The 22,497-nt window shown below is 39.2% G+C and overlaps 1 protein-coding gene across 5 annotated transcripts in view; it reads right to left on the minus strand.

Annotated features, from left to right (window-relative positions):
- Window positions 1–22,497, minus strand: part of CHST9 (carbohydrate sulfotransferase 9) — a 103,116-nt gene that overhangs the window by 18,357 nt on the left and 62,262 nt on the right. The gene's annotated exons all lie outside the window — the stretch shown is intronic.

A 22,497-nucleotide genomic window follows, 5' to 3' on the forward strand; every position in this document is an offset into this window, starting at 1 on the left:
AAAATGTTCTTCCCTACTGGTTGCTGAGAATTCTCCTATTTTCAAGGAAAGCATTATAGATAATTTAGATAAAGAAAATTACTTCAGGCTATATTATAAGATTGTCTCTTATGATAATTATTTCCTGCCTGCTTCTGTTGTGTTTTCATTTGCTAAATAAATAAATAAAAAAAACCAACATTTTTTTTTCTTGCCTCAAAAAAAAAAAATCACAAAACCCCCATATAATTTAGAGGAGAATTTTCAAAACGTATTCCCTTGTTCACTGAGATCATCTTTGGAATTAATGGAATTTTATCATGTAACTAATTTTTAACCAAATAGATTGTTGGTAATAGAAGATTAAAGGGATATGTGTTTTTAGCATTCTGTAATCATATACAAGTTGCTAGGAAAGCACAGCGTTTGAAATCTCTGGTTAGATCAACACTATTTTGCTCAAAGGTTTGTGGACTTTGAATACTGATGCTTTCCTGTTTCCCAGTACATTTGTTTTTAGGCTATTTTGATTCACTTTAAAGGAATTTTAATAACTTTCTGTTGACAGCATGGACAGCTGGTCTTGAGAATTAGTGAAAATTCACTTGCTGACTGAGGAAGGAAGTGACATCAATGAGTTTCTAAAGTCAGCCCAGAGGGAAAAGTGCGCTCCGTGAGAGTAGCCTTTCATGCCATTGTATTGCCAGTGATGCGTCAAGATGCAAATTGCATTATCAATCAAACTATGTGGTTTCTACCTCAAGCAAATATAAAAATGGACACAAAGACTGGGAAAGACCTGTCTGGCTACTTCTGACATGGCTAAGGAAAAAGTGAAGATGAATTTGTGTAGCTCTTTCTTTGTTCATTCTTAGTTCTCTTTATTTATTTATTTATTTATTTATTTATTTATTTTTGTCAATTTAAATACAACAGTATCTAGGAGAAGGCAGTTGCCAAAGCGTCTGCATGATATACCGGTAATGATGACATGGGTTAAATAGGACAGAGATTGACTAGGCTGTTAAGGACAAGAAGGAGATCAAATTCAAGGTCAACAGCAAACTGACTACTGTGTTCTCCATTTATTCACTAGATGATCCTTGTCCTCATCACGAAACTACATGAATTTGGTGTAGTCAGCAGTTATGCTCAGAAGAGGCCAAGATCTGTAATAACAGAGATGCTGCAAATTAGGGTGCAAATACATTGGCACCATTATTTCAGGAAGTCTGTGAAGTCCTGATGTGTACTGTACTTTTGTTTTAAGGTGAAAAGCTACAAAAAAGTGGAAAAAAACCATGAATGCATGAAACAACACCTTCATTTTCCTTAGCATGAATAGAATAGCCTTTTATTTCCCCCTTCCTCACTGTAATAGATCATCATTAAGTTTAAAATGGGCATTCTTTCATTAACGGCAACTATTAAATAAAAATGTCCCTCCAGAATTCAGCTTAAAAAAATAAATATATATATATGTTTAAAGGCACAACTTAGTAACACCTATAGCACTGAAAGGTGTTCACGCTTTCAGCTGTCAGTTAACAGTAGGGCAGTAGAAGGCTTTGTCATTGAAATAACCAAAATTTTGTCTGTCCTGCTTTGTATTTTATTTTTATTTTAGAATGACTTTTAGAATGGCTAGTCACTAATCTGTGTTTTACTTTAGGCACCCATAATGTTGAGAAGGATGTTTCTGTTTAGGTGCTTTGTGATCACTTGTCATGACTGTCATCATTCTCTGGCCCCATTAGAGAGAAAGGTCCAAATTCAAAGGACACGAGGCAACGGGACACCAATTAGACCAGAACTGTCAGAACAGGCCAGTCAGTCCCAGAGGTAACACCTGCATTAGGCTCATGACATTCACATAATTCCTGAGCATTGCCAGATGTTTCATTACCCATAGACCTTCAACACTAAATTCAAAATTTACAACAGCTTTTCCTGAGCCACTGCAGTGAGACAGCAGCTCGTACAAGATGAATGGATGCATGAACATCAGACTAATTGGGGAATTTACTGCCATCTGGAAATTTGTAAGAAAGTTGCTCAGCTGGTAGTCAGTGTAGTCCAAGAGATGTCTTCTGCAATGTGAATGGGTTGTTCTTATCCTGTATTTCTCCTAAAACTTTTTTCCCCCCCTACATGTTACAAGGCAAACTGTTCCTACCTCAGCTGAGTAGTGCTATCTGACCAGCCTTGACAATGCAAGCATATCAGACGATCTCCATCATAGACAACTACACTCCACTGATGTTTTGCATCAGAAGACATGTATTTACCAGTACCAACTGGAATTCTTACTTGCTGAGACTCTGCTCTCCTGCCACTCTAACTGAAGCTAAACTGGTACAACTGAGACAAAACATTTGTTGAAACCCAGAAGTGGAGAAACAAACCTCCCAAAATAATTTTTAGTGATACTTTTTTTTTTTCTTTTTTTCTGTCTCTCCAATCACAAAAAGTGGAAAACACTACCTTTATGTGGTTTTGGATGATTGAGATAAATGGCTTTCTTGGGTTGACCTCAAGCTGTATTGTTTTAGAAAAAAATAAGAACCTTACAGCAAACTTTCTTTAAAAGATTTCTCTGTATTTCCATCCACTAATTAGTACACCGATTCCTGCTTCCAGAGCAAGGTGGGTTTTTCAATGTTTTGCTTACTTGTTCTTATGATATGGAAGATTACCTTACTGAAAGGAACAGTGTACATTTTCCAATGTAACTGACCACTGTAAGACACAAGAGCATGTCGTAATTGATGCTGTCACAAGGAACTGCAACACCAACTCCTCAGCCTTACTCACCCAACCTACACAGGGAACAACGCGTAATTATGCACACTGTGCCCTGCTTACCTCCATACAAAGGAATGTGATATTTGTGCAGGTTTACAGATTAATCTGCTGTAATTCCTTTTAATGTTAAACTACTTCCAGCTCAAATATAATTAACATCACCAGGTACAAAAGATTGATTAGAAATACGAGCACACTCCATCAGAACAAATAACAGCTTGATGCTGTTTCTTATGTTCAAATAGTTGGACACATTAGGAATTTTGACAGCACGTTTGTTCCCTAAGTATATAGCAAAAGAAAAAAAGGTTTCATTTCAAAAGGCAAAAGACTACTACTGCATTTAATTAGTGTAAAATCCCTTAAATACACAGATCTGCCAATTTATGTGACATGACTGCTACAAGTCCTAGCAACAAAGGATTTCTTTCTTTTTTTTTTCCCCAAAATCAAATACTGATTTATTTTTTAAACAAGAGGGGGACCCTCTGCCTTGCCCTGAAACAGTCATATTCATAATCTGAAACAGCCATATTCACTTAGGTATGAGGGGAACAGCACTACAAGGAAATCAGTTTTGAGGAGAGAATTTGATATTCTAATATCAATTTAATTTTGTTTTTCCAGTTCGTGACAGAAACACTAACAGCTTTGGATTTTACATTATTTCTATAGACCTAAATAAACACATATGCAACCTATTTGGTTATGATCCATGCCACTTTCATTACTGGTTTCCTAACCTACCAGAACAGTGAAAGGAAACCAAACCACTCATTTCTGACAAATTTTTGCAGCAATTTCTAATGGTGCCAGAGCCTGAAGAAGAAACACTCAGATTTAGTTTCAGAGTTTTAACTGAGGAGGTGTGGCACTAACAGATTATCTTCTGAGAAAGCCTGTAACTTGGCATAGAAAGATTATAATATTTAGGACAAAAACATACATTTCCTATAAATTAACTGCAGAATCTCCAGGACTTGTAAGCTACGCAGTTCCTTCAGATACACATCATATTTTCCTCCGAATATGGAATTTGGAAAACTGAAACTTAAAGCATTGCCTTCAAAACCTAGTTTTGCTTATTTTTGCACCTCTGTGATAATTATGCAACTGAATATGATTATGGTGGCCTAAAATGTATTAATCACATCTTCATGGTATTGCATAATCCTTCTCAGCTGTCACAATGCCAACTCATAAGTTGCCCTGGCAGTAGGAAACATAAAAAGAAACTCAAGTTGATACTGATTGAAGCAAATGAAGGAAAGTTGTCCATCTCAAAACACTGAAATTCTCACAGCATTCCAAGGTCTCCCCAGCTAATTTTTCATGATTACTTGTGATACGAAAACAGACCTTTAATTGTCAGTTTCTAATAAGGATGCAAAACTGTTCTCTTGGAGGTTCAAAGGACCCTGGGAAACTAAACATTTACGCAAGCTCCAGTAGTCAAAAGTCTTGTGTTGATTAACATACACCATTCAGTTTCCACCTAACAAATTCAAAACAAAAAGAAACCCCAAAGGAAAAAAAAAAAAAAAAAGGGGGAAAAAAAGTGTTCCTGGTCTGACAAAGAAACATTAATTTTAATAGGATTGAGGACCTTCATTCATTAATTCTGTGCATAAGAAAAGAGGGAAGGGTGCAATACAAATACATTCTTGGGCCAAATTCTGCATTGGTTAACACTGTGTATCTGTACTTATGGCAAGGAGACATTAGAAAATAAGTTAATTAAAGATTTGGAGTTTTACCTGCCTTCTCCCACATCAGCACTGACAAATATTTTCAAATGATAGAGAATTACCAGTATGCCCACTAACATAATTGGTAAACAGGCTTGTCCACCAGTTTTCTCCTATCTGGTTGTGCTTTGTATTTCTGGGAAAATGGAAAGTAAAGGTTTGTCACCTTGTTCCTTTAAGGATGGAAGATTGAGATAATGGAAACATGCCAGACAACGTATTTGGCTTTAAGATCAACACAATATTGATATCATGCTTTGGACGGTTTCCAGCTCAACATTGTATATTTATTTTGAATGCCTATTTGGCATTCATCCTGTATCCAGCAACAAGAACAGTTTGTTTCAATTTTGTTTTACAGCTCATTATGCAACTGCTTTGAAATGCTTTCTTTTTTATCTAACTACTTCACAAGTTTTTCAGATTCCTGCTCTCCTAAGGAACCAAATGGAGCAAACCATGGAATCCTACTCATCTTCAATTAGGCAAGCAAAGATCAGTTAATTACGGCTTAGCAGATGCATTTCCTCAAACTCCATCACAGTGTTCCAAATCACAGGTAAAAACTGCCTCAGTTCTCACATTGCATGGGCCATTGCTTTTTCATTTTCATTGCTTTTTCAATCAGATGGACCACCAGACTCCACTTTCATATTGCTAGGTATGTACAGTGCTTTATATACTGATCGTCTAGAGCATCGATCACCATCTGTTAAAATGTCTCTCTGACTACACTCCAGTGTTGAGCTCAATTGCTTATGCGATCATCTTCCACAAAGTAGGTTTCTGGGCTTTGACACAAAACAATCTGTTTCCACCTGTCAGCTGGTCCATTGCAGCTTCCTATATTAAGTCTCTTTTTTTGTGTGTACTAAATGAGAGATGGTTCCCCTTGATTTCTTTCCACTGAAGGGAAACTATCTGGCGTTTACTATGTGAGCAGCAACCTAAGAGCTATCACGAAGGAAAAGACCATGAAGAGTAACTAGTGCATGCTTGTACATACTCATGTACCCCATGCAGAAATTGAGCTATGGACATACTGCTATATGTTTAACATATCCTGTTACAGCCTTAGGCAGCTGAAGCTTTGCATTGCACTGACAGTACAGCTAAAACTTCACAGTAGTTTGGATTTGGTTTTGGTTCCTGCTTAGTTTCTGTTCACATTAAGAACATATGGCTGTCCCCACCCAGACAAGGAATGTGACCACAGTTGAAAATTTTAGTCAGATTAACTATTTTGAGGCAAAGCCATATGGACTCATGACGTCCAGTGTGGCATACATTAGAAAAGGTCAGCTGATGATCTTTCATTTGTAGTGAAAATGAGTGAAAGTCCAGCTGTGAAGCATACCATGCCCATCCAATCTTAATTAGAATGGTCTGGAAATGGTATATGAAGATGAAGGCAACAGTACCAAAGGCAAGCAGCACACAAAGTTCGACATGGTTATGCACACAGAGCCTCTTTTTTTCTTTTTTTTCCTTTTTTTCTTGACTCACCTGCTGGGACCATTGCACCACAAACATCAGAGCTACAAAGTTTCTTTGGTTTGAATCAGAAGCAATGGCATGCAAGATGAGCATGCAGCAAGCCCAAACAGGGGTAGAAAAATCCAGCTTCTTGGCACTAATTACAAAGTAGAGTCCCACAGCAAAGTCTCCATGGGAAGTTTTAGTCTACAGTTTCTGTATTTCAGAAATAAAAAGGAGATGAATTGTCTATGCAACATAAGGCCAGGAAGTGACCAGTGGTGATGAGAGCAAATATTCTTTCAATTTACTACTCATTCTGAGTTATGCCTACATAAACAAACTGTACTTGTTTGAATCTGCCATGTTTCTTTGTTTAAGGTCTAAATATGCCATTCTAAGGCACGCTCTTAGCACATTGGCCTCAAATAACTTCACTGAAATTATTTCATTTCAAAGCAAAATATTCCCCAATGAGAATGTGACACTTAAAGAAAGACAGTGCTCACATTTGTAAGGAAGATTACATGCATGAGAATTTGCAATTAATCCATGAGTAAAGAACAGGGGGGGAAAGGAAAAGGTGAAATAGGAGCCCTTTGAAATAGAACCTCAACAACTGGAAAACTAAAAAATTATCTACAGGATGATTTTATAGTTAGAGAAAACTAGGAGGAGAAAAGTGAAAAGAAATAAACCTCAAATATAACCTTTCCTAATGCACAGCTCTGCATTTAGATTGGTCAGATTCAAAACAAAAACCTGCAGCAATCAGTTGCTTCAGGGAGTACAAATTTATCTACGTTTTGTATAACTAGAATATGACCTTTCACGACCAACTCTAGAGCTTGAATTCAACTATAGTTATAGGAAGCCATTTGTTAAAGGTCACCCATGACTGAGAATATAATATGAATCTAAGATGCACACAGGTTCAGGTTTGTGCTAGTCATAAGAAGCTGGGGAGAGAGGAGGGTGGGAAGCTCAACCACTGCTGCAGATTTGATTCTCAAATGGATTTGGATAGTTTGACAACACTGTTTAATCAAAGTAGTTGATTTCTGATACATGAATTATTAAGAGAATACACGGTTTTAACGTTTGCCATTTGTGACTACATTACTGAAATATTACCAAATAAGGTTATATTACCAAGTAAGACTACTTATTTTTTTATTGTAATTTGAGTCAACTCTTGGTAACTAGAGCACTGTAAAACCCCCTCTTCCAACAGTTTCTCCATCCTTTGAAAAGATCATGCAAGCTCAGTTATTACTGTTATAAAGAAGTAAGATTCTCAGGTTAACATAGGAGTACAGAGCTAAATTAAACAGCTATACCAGTCTTTCTTCAGAGGCAGCTTTAGTTTTATTTTATTTTATTTTATTTTATTTTATTTTATTTTTTTAAGATAGTGGATGGGTTATATTTTAAGGAGCTCCTTGAAAGAAGAGCCCATAATGATGTACAAAAAAACCTCAACAGGAAAATTTCCATAGACATATAAAAACATTTCAGCCATGTTCTCTGAACATGTTCTTCAAACATGAAAATTCAAACTGTATCCTCCGTATTGGAAAGATAGTGGACTAGGAAAAAAGTTATATAATAATCTATGTGTAGAGGTCAAACAAAATTCCCATGAGAGAGCTATTTAATCAGAATCTTATGAGATGACCTCCCCCAAAGTCCGAAATCAACTCTGAAGCCCAGTCTGCAAAGGATATAATACTGCTACATGAGACCATATTTTGGCTTTTGAAAAAAAAAAAAACCAAAAAAACAACCCCAAAACCAAAAACAAACAATCAAAAACCTTGTATGATTAATGTGTTTAAAGATAAACCTGCAGCTCAAGCTTGTAATATGCCCTAGCACTAACTTTCTCTAGCCAAGTAGCAACTGAGCATATATTGTATGTACTGTAGGTGATTGCAACCACCTCCTTTCCCGCAGGTGAAATACCCTGATGCTCCAAGCCTTACAAACAGCACCATACCCTGCTTTGGCAGGAGGCTTTTGCTTACTTTAGAAATCCCCACTGTGACTCCCTCTAGGTGCCATCCTTGCTGTGCCAATTCTGGTATTGGCAGTGCTCAAAAGTGGGAAGTGGCAGGGGTGATGAAGCGAGTTCAGCTGGAGAAATAATTATAAGAACTGATCTCACATATGTCACCGAAAACATGCTTAGATGTTTTCCTTTAATTAAACAGAGACTAAAAATAACTGCAGTAAGGTAATATCCAGTGCCCAGAAACTGTGAGGTACCCCAATAGCGACAGCCTGAATGATGCACTGTATCAATTTGATCACTCAGGCAGAGGCTAAGGAGTTGTTCTCAGGTAGAGCGCACCTTTTTCACACACACAAGGGAAACTCTCAAGTGGGCTTTAAAACCACACCTGCACGTTTTGCACACACGCATTTTCTGCCCCCCCAGAATAATACTGCTGCTTGCAAAGGACCATATGCACGTACCTAAAAGCTGGTACCTTGGTACAATTTGCATCCATAAAAGGTGCAGGTGCAGCTTTATGGAGACCTACGAGAAGAACGTGACCATGCAGCATACTATTTACATAGCAGCCCTCAGAAAACAAATTAAGTAATCTTCCCATTCGTCACTGTAGGATGTAATGTGCGTAACAAGGGGAGGTAGAATTTTACAACTAAAATCACAATAGCTGACGGACTACTTTAAGAGACAAGTCTACACAGTCCTGGTTTGCAGACCATGGGTGTGCATTATTACTGACAGCAGTGACAGTAACCCAAAGTGAGGGCAAGATTAATGCATCTTCTGCAAAGATGAGAAAGTGTAAAGAGCTCTTTGAGAATTCCTAAGTAATTAAATTAAAAAATATTTTTATGAATGAAAAAGCTCACCACTTTTACGTTTCACATCTCCCCAGTGAACTGTATTCTTTTTCAGGCATTAAAAAAAAAATCCTGTGTGCCTGACATGAATCAGCAATATGAATTACTGACCAAGTAAGCTTCAGCAAGTGCTAAGTGACATATTCATAATATGGTACCATTATTCACATGTGAATTACTACTTTCTACTGAACTGAGCACTCAGGATGAGACATTTCTCTTTCCTTCTGGCAGGGGAACTCAGTCAATATTGTGTCTGATTATCAACAAAACTTAACATATTATTGGCTTACTGCTAACTGCAGGGGCAAGGTTTTCCTGTATTTCCACAGATTAAGGAAAAAAGGCATATTTCTATTCAGCTTATTATTACTTTTTATATAACTGAACATTTCTTTTTATAAAATCTAATTAAAGAATGTGAATAGAAACAAAAAGGCAATGTGGAAAAATTCTCTTCAGATTAGAAAGTATATTGGACTAAAGCCGCTCCAATTGATATTACTTAAATATTTAGTGAACAGTAAAATACCCAATTTTACAGGGCTGAATTTCCTATCTTCTAGGGGATCTAAAAAAGAAAATGTGATAACTGAGCATTCCACACACACCCCAATAACTTTTGGGCATCACAAACATATTGACCTTTTGCTATAATTAAAGTGATTTGTATACTTGGGATTGTTTACAGTATAAAGGCTAAGTGCAAGTATTGCAGGTATAATGAGAAACAAATCTTCAGAAAAATTAATTTTGTGTCCTTATGTTGCTAGCAGGGAGTTCGAGGAGTGAGCAGCATTTTTAAATAGATAGTTAATTAGGTATATAGGTGGAAACTTTGGAATAGCAGAGCTGCAAGCAACTCAGAGTTTCAGATTTCTTCTGTTCATACAAACATATCAGTAATGTCCATACTTTCAACAGCCCACACTTTTCACCCCCTTGGATTACACACAACTACCTCACAGAATCACAGAAAAAAAATACAGATGCCTATGGTTCCTACTGCATAGCCTGAAAGTTAAGCCCAGTATAGTAAAAATTACAACAGTCACAGTCACTGGAATAATAGAAGCTGGGATCAATTCCATTAATGCCAAGTTATTTGCTGGAAAAGGAAAAACAAATAGCATCACACAACCACCTCCTAGTATTCAATATACAAATGATCTTAGTAAAATCACCCCTTGAGACAAACTACAGACCCACAACTTTTCTTAGTGTTTGGTTTCATGACTGGTCTAAACTGCTTCAAGCCTGGCAAAAATGGAGAGCGCTTTTGCCACAGTGATGTGCTTTTCCTCCTCCATTATGACAGCACTAGTGCCCTTGCATTGTGTGGTCAAGACGTATCACAGACCCAACTCAGCTAAAAATCCTCATCTTGCTTAATAGGCTGATTTTTAATCACATCAGCTCAGAAAAGCCACATGGGCTGTACGGATGGAGATGCGTGGCTGGGGATAACAGAGGGGGCAAGGAGAAGTCCCCTTCTGAGGAAGCTCACACGTGGATCAGCATAAACCTGCTGTAAATCCACATCGTCAGAGTCCTCATCTGTTCAGCTGCTACTGAACCATCAGCACCAGAATACCAATATTTGTCACAAATGACTGAACAGTTCAGATGAGCAACAATAACAAGTCTCTTGACTGCCTGCTATTTTCCTTCAGGGCTTGCATCGTATGGGACGCCTTTTTTTTTTTTTTTTTTTCCTTCTCTACTCAGACACACTGTCTATTTGGATTTCCAAAAGGTATTTGATAATCTCTCACACAAGATTTCTTAAGGTAACCTAACAGGCACAGAATTAGAGAGAATATTTTTGCATGAATTTGGAAAATATTTAAAAGATAGCAAATAGAGCATAGGAATTAAAGGTCATTTCTCACTATGGAAGAAAGTCAGAAGCAGAATCTGGCAGGAGGCTGAGAAAGGACCAAAGATGTTCAGTATGTTCTTAAAAATCACCTGACAAAGGGACTGAACAGGGAGATGACCACAGCTGCTGTTGATATTATTTCTACACCTGAGTAAGGTGTAGAAATGACAGAGGCTAAAGAACTTTGGACAAGAGTAAGTAAGTAATCCAGTGACATGTGAAGTGCAATTTCTGCAAATTGATGCAAGGCAGAGAAAAACATTTTTACTTTAAAGAGTGGTGGATGATGCGCTGAGTTCAGAACTCTTTGCTACTCAGGAATGAGATACTGGGGTGGCTAGACTTCTACACAAACGTCAGCTATGTGCTCACAAGTTAGAGAAAGCAAATTGAAGACTACAGGAAAAACAAAGGAACTGTTGTGTTAGCGTATAGACACACCTGTGTCTTAAATATTACATGCAATTGTGGTCCTTCAACTCCTATAAAGGATGAGACAGAAATGGCATAGAAAAAAGAGGGTAAGATGGTGGACTGAAAGCATAGAGTGGCTTACAAGGAGCAACGCTATGAAACCTGGAAAAACAATGATCCAGAGGAGATATGATAGAGATCTGCAAAATCATAAGTGACATGGAAGGGGTGAATCAGAACTGACTGTTCGCTGCCTCTTCTAACACAAGGCCAGGGGCATCGGATGAAGCAGGCAGATGGCAGGTTCAAAACAAACACGAGGAAGCAGCTCTCCACGCAACTGGGAAAGGAAACTCGGGAACTCTTCACCAGGGGATGTTACGGCTGCTAAAACTTTACATGGATTCAGGGGACAAGCGAACAAGCTGAGAGACGGGAAATCCTTTGGGGGCTGATAAGCAAACAGAAACCACCTCTGGCGCAGGAAGTCCCTGAAACACAAACTGCTGGAGTTTGGGAAAGTAATGTGAGGAGGTTTCATTGCTGTCAGGATATTGAGCAAGACAGAGACCAGGTCTGACCTAGTATTGCTGTTTTCATGTGCAACAACACAAGGCCAAAAAAAAAAAAAGGCCCCAGTTTAAACTACTTCAGAGTTTGGAGACCTTCAATTGGCAGGTCCAACATAGCTTAGTGACATGCCCAGGTGGTGGCAGGCAGGGAAGACATGAGTGAAGTCAAGTTCGTATCTCATACAGCTCTCAACAGTGGGGTATACCAGACAAGTGAAATCATGTTCAGTTCTTGATCCCTATGCAGGTGAAGCCCTTTTACTATGCTGTTTTCGCTTACACTCTGTCAGTGCTGAGCAGTAAAGCAGCGTGGAAATACCAAAGTTCCTCTAGATGCCACAAACAAAACATCCCTTCTCTGCTTGTTCTGCTTTCAGGTACCAAGATCTCAGCACAAGGTCTCAGCACAAGGCTCTTTTTTGATCCTACAGTTTTGTTAAAGCACACATGGGAGACCTTAAATGTGGAAGAGCTTACACCCTTCCTTTTTGGAAAGGGCACAGTGATGGCCTCCTGCTCTGAGGAAATGCCCTACCACCAGGCTCTCCTCACGCAGGATGGTGTTGACCTCTCTCACTGAGCTGAGTGCTTAAATGAATTTCCAAGGAAAAGGAAGGAAAGACAAACTGAGTATTAAAAGTATTATGCTCTGTGTGCAAAGCTTAGGGATAAACAAACACAGACTTCCAAAGTGACTTCCAAAGTTACACAGAAAGCATACTGAGAGCACGGGGTTGAACTGCAGTATCCTAAGCCACATGCTAACACCAGACCATTCTCCCAGGTCACACACTGGAAACGTCGTGTTTAGGAGGCATTACAGGTATATATTTACCACCTGTCAATTTGGTGTTTTTTGGGTTCTGCTCCCCTGGAACTCGACAAAAATCACTAGGGAAAAACTTATGAGACTTCTTTTTTTTTTTTTTTTTAATAACTGAGCTGTTGTGGATTTTTGTTCATAAAACAGACATCAATTTAAAGAATACAAATAGCCCAACAGTAATCATAACAACTCTTAAACACTGCCTCTAATTATACTGCATTGATTAAATACAATTATATTTTAATTAAGCTTTGTTCATACAGTACAGCTCCTATGGCTTTCCTCCTTCTACAGGATGAAAACTCTCTAGAGTTCCATTTTCATGACAAATAATGCCTCTCTCTTCATTTATTTTCAAAATGAAAAACAAAATCCACACAAAACAATAAATGTCTCAGTTGTCGAAGCCAGGTGTCAGCTCTAAACTTCACTTGCATGGACAACCCCCAAATCAATGGCTGTAGTATTCTCACACTGAAGTCCTAGCAGGAGGCCTGCTTTTAGCAGTTTAAGATGTTACAGCTCCAACTGCTGAGTTGTGTTAATGGATTGTGTGAGTGTTCCCAGATTATTCCAATGTAAAAATCAGGTTACCTACAATCACAGCTGAAGACCAGCAAAGTGATTTGTCCAGGACCAGTACAATGGAGCAGATAGCCCGAATGTTAGCACCTAGTGCCCTCTACCTGCTTTGCTTAAAACGCATGAGAAGCAAAAAACATACAGAACTTCACTTTCTGATTTTTTTAAATTCTCTCAGCCTCACAATTAAGCTGGTCATAATCTATTTTGTAAATTACTAGAATCAGAAGTGCTATTCCCTTCTAGGCTGTAAGCTACACAAGGGAATGCCATTACAAGTGGTGCAGATATTTTACGAAACCTAATTTTCAGCTTCCCTTAATAACATTCAATCATTGGGACTGTGAATTCAGGTGTCCACCTTATCTTTCCAGGAAATGCAGCAGGAGCTATGCTGCAGTGAAGTTCATCATGACACACAGAGAAAAAGGAATTTCAGCCCATAAATCCTGGTCCTGTAATACAATCCCAGCACGGAAACACTTACGTGGGCCATCCAAGCACCTGGCACATACTACAGATGGGCAGATCCTGATGCTTGCACAGATAAGATTGAACCATAAAAGACAAAGTTTTAATGAGTATATAGCCAGCACCATGAATTGAGTTCCAGGAAAAGTTTGTCTCAATAGCCTTGACTCGTCGCCCAGCCTAAACAACATTACAATAATCCACTGTTATCATGGCTGACTTGCATTTTTAATTCCAAATTGTGCTCAAGATAATTGTTTGAATTTCCTTAGCTATTGAGAATCTACAGGATATCTATTTTCTCACTTTTTGTTAGAGGGTACACATATTCAGTAACCTCTGGATTTTCATGCTGCTTCCCTCTGAACTACAGAATAGAAAGTGTGAGCATGTCTAATTGTGGAGGGACAAAACCCCTGCAGAAAGACCTGATTACAAATCCATGGAAGCAAAGGCAGTGTAGTAGCTTTGGGTATGCACGTCCCTTAATCATAGGCAATGGTTCTAAAATACATGGTCACGGTTTCCTGTGTCTTTCCTACCTGTTGGAACATTAATGTCCCACCTGGGGGTCTTCCAAAATGTACTACAGTAGCATTCCCTCAAAGGAGACAGGAGATACAGGGAAACATAAATGCCCACATAGATATTTAGCTACCTATTTTTGAAACCATCTGAATTTCAAAGCTTTATTGGAAACGTGTTTCCAAAGACTTCATGTGAGGCAATTCAGCTTAAAATAAAATAAATAAACCATGCTTCCAGCACGGTAGGTCCTTGTCACTGCTTCTCCCCCTCCCCAGAGCCCTGTCACCAGTGGTCTGGCATTACTGTCCCCTCCTGCTCCTGGTCTCATTCAGGTTCGCATATATGGCATATTCATTCACCCCTGACACCCCTCTCGCTACAGCAGATTCATTTGACAACTCAACTTGTCAGCCTGCCAATAGCAGCTAAAATAAAAACAGGTAACACCAGACCAAGGCCTTCTATAGCAAGCTTTGGCGAGGAGCTGAGGACAACGCTGACAAACAAGCCCTACAACACAGAAGCACAGCAATACGACTGCATGCCGTGCCCGCTGAAAGCACGCGTAAGTTAATACTTGCATTCTGCACGCCTTAACATTACACTGGCCTGGCAGATAGGGTCCCCGAGTGCCTTCTTCATTCTCTGTGATTGGCAGTAACAGCCAGGAAAGAGTACAGCAAAGCCACAGGCTTGGGACACCCCTTGGGGCACTTTCCAGCCCTCTGTGATTGTTTACCCATCAGAGGGGTATGGGGAAAAGAAGTCCTGTGGCAAATTCTCACAGGCATGCAGCTGGTAGGTAAAACATAGCATTTCTTGACACAAAGACAACTTACTGGTATACAGGGAGCCGCCAATGTGCCTTCGTATGGCCAGGCCTCCAATGCATATTAACCATCGCATCAGAAGCCGACTTGGGTAGAGTGGGGTCCAACAACACAAACCACTGACACACAGTGAATCCAGATGGGACACACCATGAAGCACCAAGTATTTAAAACCCTTGTGCACTCCAGAGGGCGTCCCAGGTGCTTCCTGATGGGTATGTGTGAATAAAGGCTCTGTGGTTTTTGTTGTTGTTGTTGATTTTCAACAAAAGGAGGTTTTGCCTTTTTAAAACTATAGCAGAGAGGTTTTAGCACTCAAAAGAAATGTAACTGTGTTTGTGATTATTTTCTCCCCTGCTGCTAAATACGATCATTTGCTCCACTTCGTTTTTTATTAATTAAATTAATACTAATTGAGCAGCCTTTTAGTATATTTTTAGCCTGAGTGTATTATGTGCTAAATCCTGCAGACTGTAGCCTCTCCTTTGCCTTACCCTTTATCCCCTATCCCAGAGGAAATGTTTAACTGCAGATCACTGTCCTGAAACTCTTCTGCATTAGCAGATATTTATATGTTCATACTCTTGAATCAGTAGAAAAATCAACAGATTTTTTAAAAGGTATTTTGAAGAAACTTTTACAAAACAGAAACAAAACCAAACACCTACAGCTAATTTTGTGTGACTAACTGCCCCCTAGTGACAATGTCCAATTACGAATAACTTCACAGACACTTCCAAGCCTATCTCAAACATTGGTTTTTTAAAGAAAACGAAGCAAAACAGTCAAGCATAAAAAAATAAACAAACAAAATTGTTAGGTTAAAAGCAGACTTATTTATTCAAAACATGATTCCAAATGCTTCAATTAGTCATTTCCTGCATAGGTAGCATCAAAGCCAATGTAATTCCTATAACTCAATGTATTCCTATAACTCAAAAAAGTGGTGAGTCAAATTACAATAGCCAATGAACTGATACACTTCTATGAGCTGTCTGTCACTGAGTGGTGATGCTGCATAAGTAGAAAGAAGAATTAACTCTGAGCTAGCCCTGCAATGCCTGCCTCTCAAAAAATACCTCACCCCACATTCAAGCCCAGCTCAGACCAGTCATAGAATCACAGAATCACAGAACGCCCTGGGTTGGAAGGGACCTTAAAGATCACCTAGGTCCTACCCCCTGCCATGGCAGGGGTGCCGCCCACTAGACCAGGCTGCTCAAAGCCCCAAGCAAAAAAGTTGCTCTCCATCTTTTTTATAAGCCCCCTTTAAGTACTGAAAAGCTGCAATGAGGTCTTCCTGAAGCCTTCTCTTCTTCAGGCTGAACAGCCCCAGCTCTTTCAGCCTTTCTTCACAGAAGTGCTCCAGCCCCTTCATCATCTTCGTGGCCCTCCTCTGGACCTGTTCTAACAGGTGCAAACCTTTCTTGTGCTGGGGGCCCCAGACCTGGATGCAACACTCCAAGTGGGGCCTCACAAGGGCAGAGTAGAGGAGGACAATCACCACCCTCGCCCTGCTGGCCACCCCTCTTTTGATGCAGCCCAGGATGCAGTTGGCCTTCTGGGCTGCAAGCAAACACTGCTGGCTCATGTCGAGCTTTTCATCCACCAGAACCCCCAAGTCCTTCTCTGCAGGGCTGCTCTCAGTGAGTTCTTCTCCCAGTCTGTGCTCATGTCTGGGATTGCCCTGACCCAGACGCAGCACCTTACACTTGGACTTGTTGAACCTCATTAGGTTCACATGGGCCCACTTCTCAAGCTTGTCCAGGTCCCTTTGGATGGCGTCTCTTCCTTCTGTTGTATCGACTGCACTAGTCAGCTTGGTGTCATCTGCAAACTTGCTGAGGGGGCACTTGATCCTATTGTCTATATCATTGATAAGGATATTAAACAGCACCAGTACTAAGACAGACCCCTGAGGGAAACGGTTTCCCCATAACAGCCACCCACATGTGGAACAAAGATGTCTGCAAGGTGGGCACACCAATGGCTTCATTTTGTACTGCTACTCGTTAAGGTGAAAGCTGAAGGTTCACAAACTGTTCTTAATATAGAATTAAAACTGGGTGTACACACACATGCACACACACCATGCACACTCTATACACAGGTGACCAGATCTGAAGATGTTGCTTCAAAGCTATTCATTGCTGTTTTGTAAATAGGAATTCTCCCGTTTTATCAAATGTAGCCTTTGGTGGCTTTTTATTTTTATTTTTATTTATTTATTTATTTATGTGGAGAATCTCACTGCAACAATTTACACTTCAGTTTGTAAAACAGCTCTGGGCAATTTTTGAACAGATCACCAACAACTACTTTAAATAATACTGTTTTCTGGTATGCTTTTTAATTTTTTTTTTTTTATTTTTTAAGAGGATGTAACTTCTGTGAAAACATTTTTTCCCCTCCACACTTAATGAGCATGAAATACATTTTTCTGTTTTTTCTAATGAAGTAATAACCTTACCACATTAATTTGGTTTGCTGCACTCACTGTCTTTGCATTCATAATCAATGATGTTAGCTAAAAAAGCAGTTCTCCTGTGTGCTCACAAGTTACTGTAATATTGGGGTTTTAGTCAAAAAATACTCCTATATTCTTCTGGAACATTAAATTGCAGCCTTAAAATACAGCCTTTTAGTAAGCAATTTCTAACAGAATAAAAAGAACAGCTCATAAAGCTAAAAAGACATGGCAAAAGAGACAAATTGTTCAAATGCAGACGACATAAAAATGTACTGAAGCAAGTTCAAAACTCCTAAGGAAATTTTGCTTACTTAAAAACAACAGAAACCAGTTATAAGATGCTCTAAATTACAATTTAACCTTTTACATTTCCATCAAAAAAAGGGAATGTTTTTATCGTTAGTACCTATTCTCAAGTTTTATTTTTTTTTTATTCTCAGAGTGCTTACATTGTTATTTCTTCATATTTGACACTGGCTAATATGGATAGTATAGACAATATAATACATGGACTGTAAATGCAGACTAGCAGCCTATTCAGGGAAAGGAATAAATCACCCTTTAGTATTTTTTCAATCATGCCAGAAAAATCCAGTGCCTTCTTAAAGCTAATAAAAGCAGACAAGAAACATGCTACTCTTACACTTTCATGAGACATAAAGCTCTCCAATTCAGCGGCTGTGGAAATTTCTTCTGAACATATTAAAATGATCTTAGGTCTCTACAGAAACCCTGCTCATAAAACAAAAAAGCTGGGATAGTTAAAATTAATACATCATAAATAAAACATGCATTTCAGTATATATTAAGTGACAGGTCTCAGAAACTCCACTGCCATGCACACGCTCACAAAGCAGCAAGAACACACGCAATTCATTAAACCCACTCAAGTGTGCTAGTTCTTCCTGGCATTATTCATAATTGAAACATTTCAATTTTAGTTAACAGAAAAAAAAAACTAATTTAAAAGTAAAACAAGGAAATTAGTTCTGTGTTTCTGGATTATAATCCCATAGTGCCTTCAACTAGACATATTTAGCCTTGGGGGGTTTAATTAAAAAAGTTGTTTTTTTTTTTGTTTTTCTTTTTTAAAAGAGGAGGCAACATTGTCCATTCAAACTGAAATCTTTGCAGACACAGATCTCCTAAATATTTTTTCCAGTACGCCATACAGAAGAAAGAAAAAAAAAAAAACAATAAAAAGATCTCAACTTGTATTTTAACCGTATGCCTTGAAAATGTACTTCCTGCTGTTAAACAGGCATAAAGAACAGACTCTCCCTCTAATGGGCTTCAGCCTGGTCCTCAGAGGGAAATCCACTGCTTGAAGCAAGAAGCATAGCAAGAGCAGTGCACTCTGCAGGGCAGACTGCTGGGGTGGCAGGATGGAGTGACGGACAACCCCCCCCCCCCCCCCCCCCCCCCCAATTCACACTGGGCAAATGCAAGTTATCTGAAAAACCTTCACCAGTTCTGACCCACTAAAGCTCCCTGCCAAGCACCTCCACAGCCATTACGTGGCTAGAACACCTCCCAGCCTTTGGGCAGTCCACATGAAAGGTGACAAAGCACCCTGAAGGAAATCAATTATTTCATTATATCGTAAATGAAAGGGCTGAGATTCAGATCTTACATCTCAGGCTCTGTGTTCACAAGTCAGAGGTGTCATCACAGGTCCCTGACCTAGGTCCCCCGTTACTCCAATTTTAATTTGAATCGATTTTGTTTGCAGAAATGAGCATGGACAAAGGGCATTTCCCTGCTCCTGACATGTTTCAGTGACTCACTGGGGCTTTACTCCTGACACACATCCACCCTTTGAAATGAAAAAATCAAACCAATACAAACAAGACCCCCTTGGAAACACATGGGCACCCTGCAAGTCTAGGCTCTATGTTATAGGGGCCAATTCACTGTATGGGCTATATGGCTGTCTAGAGCATGTGTGCGTTACACGCACAGCCACCCACACCTTTCCTAAAGCCGTGCTTTAGGGGCTCCTCAATTTTGCCCTCCAAAGAACAAGGATAATTTTTTTAATTAATTTTGAAATCGCCTTACAGTATTACCTAAGTGAAAGTGGGAGAGAACTGGGGGACAGGACCACAAGCCCTTGTTTTTTTTCTCCCATTCTTCCCTTGCAATCTGCTTTTGAGTAGCTGCTGAAGACCAGATAACTGTACTCAACAGATTTTCTGTCTGACCTTTTATTATTTAAAGGCCACGTGGCCTTTTATTGTTGGACAAACAAGCAACCAAATTACATCCTGCTTATATAAAATCACGTGAAAGTTATTCTAGCACAACACCAGATACAAGAGTAGAACATTATTCTGGGCTGCAGCAGATGAATTTCTGAAACATAGTGCTGCTCTGTTTCTGTTACCTTTACGCAAGTTATTTCAAAATAAATAAATAAATAAGTTCATGGTGAAATCCGTTTCCCTAAAAACCTAGTCTAACTTTTGTACCACCTCTTCTCTGTAAACTATGGTTCATTGTTTTCACAGCGAGGTGAAACAACCATGTGGACTTTTCTATTTGCATGTCAAAAAATTGAGTTTACCTCAAAGTGGGGTCACAGTAATAGTTAATCTGCATCAGTCAAATGGGGCCACGAAAAAAATGGTACTATGTTTAAAAAAAAAAAAAATCCATCTATTAAGTCTTGGAAAACTAATTACTATTATTATCCCTTAACACAATATCAGTAAATATTTACCAAAATTTCTACAGGCCTTTTCAATTTTTCATTCAGGGGAACAAATTGTTTTTCAAAACAAACCAGCTAAAATAGTTATCATGCCATTACTTAAATAGTTTCAGCTGCAAGAAAAATATGTTGACAAGTTTACACATGCCCGAGGTCCATGAGTGCGTAAAATCAAAAACAAGTGAAATTCATTCTATTCACTTATTAGTCACATGGTATAAGAAAAGAGACAGAAACTTTTATTCTTAAATGTTGTTCTATATCTCCATAAAATCATCGTAATCTATTCAACTAGCAAGCAGTTTACCGCTGGAAAGCCAGATATTTAAGTGCCATTACTACCATACACCAGCAAGGGGAGTAGTAACACTTTGAGAACTTCCCTCTGCAATAGCAAACTATCCATAAACACAATAATGTACAGAATATTGATGCTGCCCTGCATACGCAGTGGAAAGGACGTTTGTTCTACGGAAAGATAGAGAAATTTTAAAAACCTGAGTCTTTAAAGGCTATTTGTTTTTGAAAAGAAGATGGAAGCACACATACACACACATACAGCCTGGTATCAGCCCAATTTACACCCCAACCCTCCCCCCCCCCAAAAAAAAACAACACCACACTCAAATTTGAAACTTATTTCTTATATATTTTCTCTTTTTAAACAGCAATGACTACATATTTCCATGGGAAGGAGAGACACTAATTTCCTAAGAAAGCAAACACGTGGAACTGCTGGAGCCAGTAGGCAGGAGGGCTAAGAAGTTCTCAAGCCTGAATTGTAGCCATTGCTAAGGAAAGCAAAAGATGGAGTTTTAAAACAGGCTTTCACTTCTGGATTTTGTAGTTAAGAGCTAATCTGGCACTTTCATAAAGCAGTACATTTCATAAGTGCCAGCACACTGGTCTTTTAAACTCTCCCACCTGCTAACGCAGACCTTTCCATGCTGCGGTACAAAAGGAAGAGCCGTGGCATCCCCAGAGCTCCCACAGCAACAGATGAATGAGCACTCATGCTTCCTCTTTGCTGTATCATGCCCACTCTTCCTTTTCAATCCTATACTACCATAAAGTATAGATACCTCTGAGCATTGCCCAACACAGCCGTAGTCCAGCCACTGCAGAGCAGAGGACCTCAGGTACCAGGGGGGGGGTTTGCTGCACCAGATATTCAAAGTTGAGAAGAAAAGCTGCTGGCTGCATTGGTTCCCCGGTTCATCATTGCAGTCAAGGTTCCCATGTTCTTACCTTTCCTACAGCACTGTGAGATTATTAGAAAGAAACATGAACCCCTCTCTCCAAAATCCTGTAATTTTAAAAAAACTGCTACCCAAGTAGGTAACCAAAGTATTTAATCAACTTGTAAATATCCAAGTGTGAAGGCATCTTAGGTACTAATCATGAAATTATTATGCATGACAAAACTCTGAACAGTGTTTTGCTGTAATTGTGCATAATTTAACTCAGAAAAGCAAGAGGAGTTATATTTAGATACAGTAGAAAGTAGAAAGAGGTCAATTTGATGAGGGGGAAAAATCCTGTCATTCTTACTAGTCTGATAAAGAAATTCTTCATCCAATGTTAAGAGTTTTAGGATGTTCCTTCTCCAATGTGATACCAGGGGCAACACATCAACAAGGGGTATCCACTGCAAGATCTGATATTCCAGGGCCATGTTTTTAACAGAAATATTCAGCTTTGTTACCTTAGAGTACACCTATAAACTACTGTGTGTATTAGCCATTAGAGGCAGAGATCAGTATTTTATAAGCCCAGAGGACAGCTATTACAATAAAGTGATAGAAAATTTTCCTTCCTTCTGGTAAGAAGGAATGGAAATATTAAATCACCCTCCCCCCCCCCCCCCCAAAAAAAAAAAATCTAAGCAAAACAAACAAACAAAAAAAACAGATGATCTCACCAACTTCCTAACAGAGTTTATAAGTGAATGTTGATGGGGTCAACTCCAGGCCTGGTTTGAACGGTTTCTTGGTTTTGTCTAAGGGAAAAGATGCGAGACACAGGGTGGCACCCATCCTTGACAAACCACTACTGAGACAGGAGAGGCTATATGACCTGCCTAGAGCCTCCAGCAAGGGTTTTGAGCTACCCAAACATGGATCCTTTTGTGGCCAAGGGACTGTTCAGCTAAGCACGACTGTTTGAATTGCCAAGACCATATGAAGAGATGTGTGGGCCTGTAGGTCTGCCGTTTCCCACCACTGGATCACCCTATATCCTCCTGAACTCTTATTAACTGGGCAGCAGCCACGGAAGAGTCATGGGCCTCCACATGGCATGGGACCAAGACTCTAACCAATGTT

Source organism: Anser cygnoides, chromosome 2, assembly GCF_040182565.1.
Source record: "Anser cygnoides isolate HZ-2024a breed goose chromosome 2, Taihu_goose_T2T_genome, whole genome shotgun sequence".
NCBI classification, from domain to species: domain Eukaryota; kingdom Metazoa; phylum Chordata; class Aves; order Anseriformes; family Anatidae; genus Anser; species Anser cygnoides.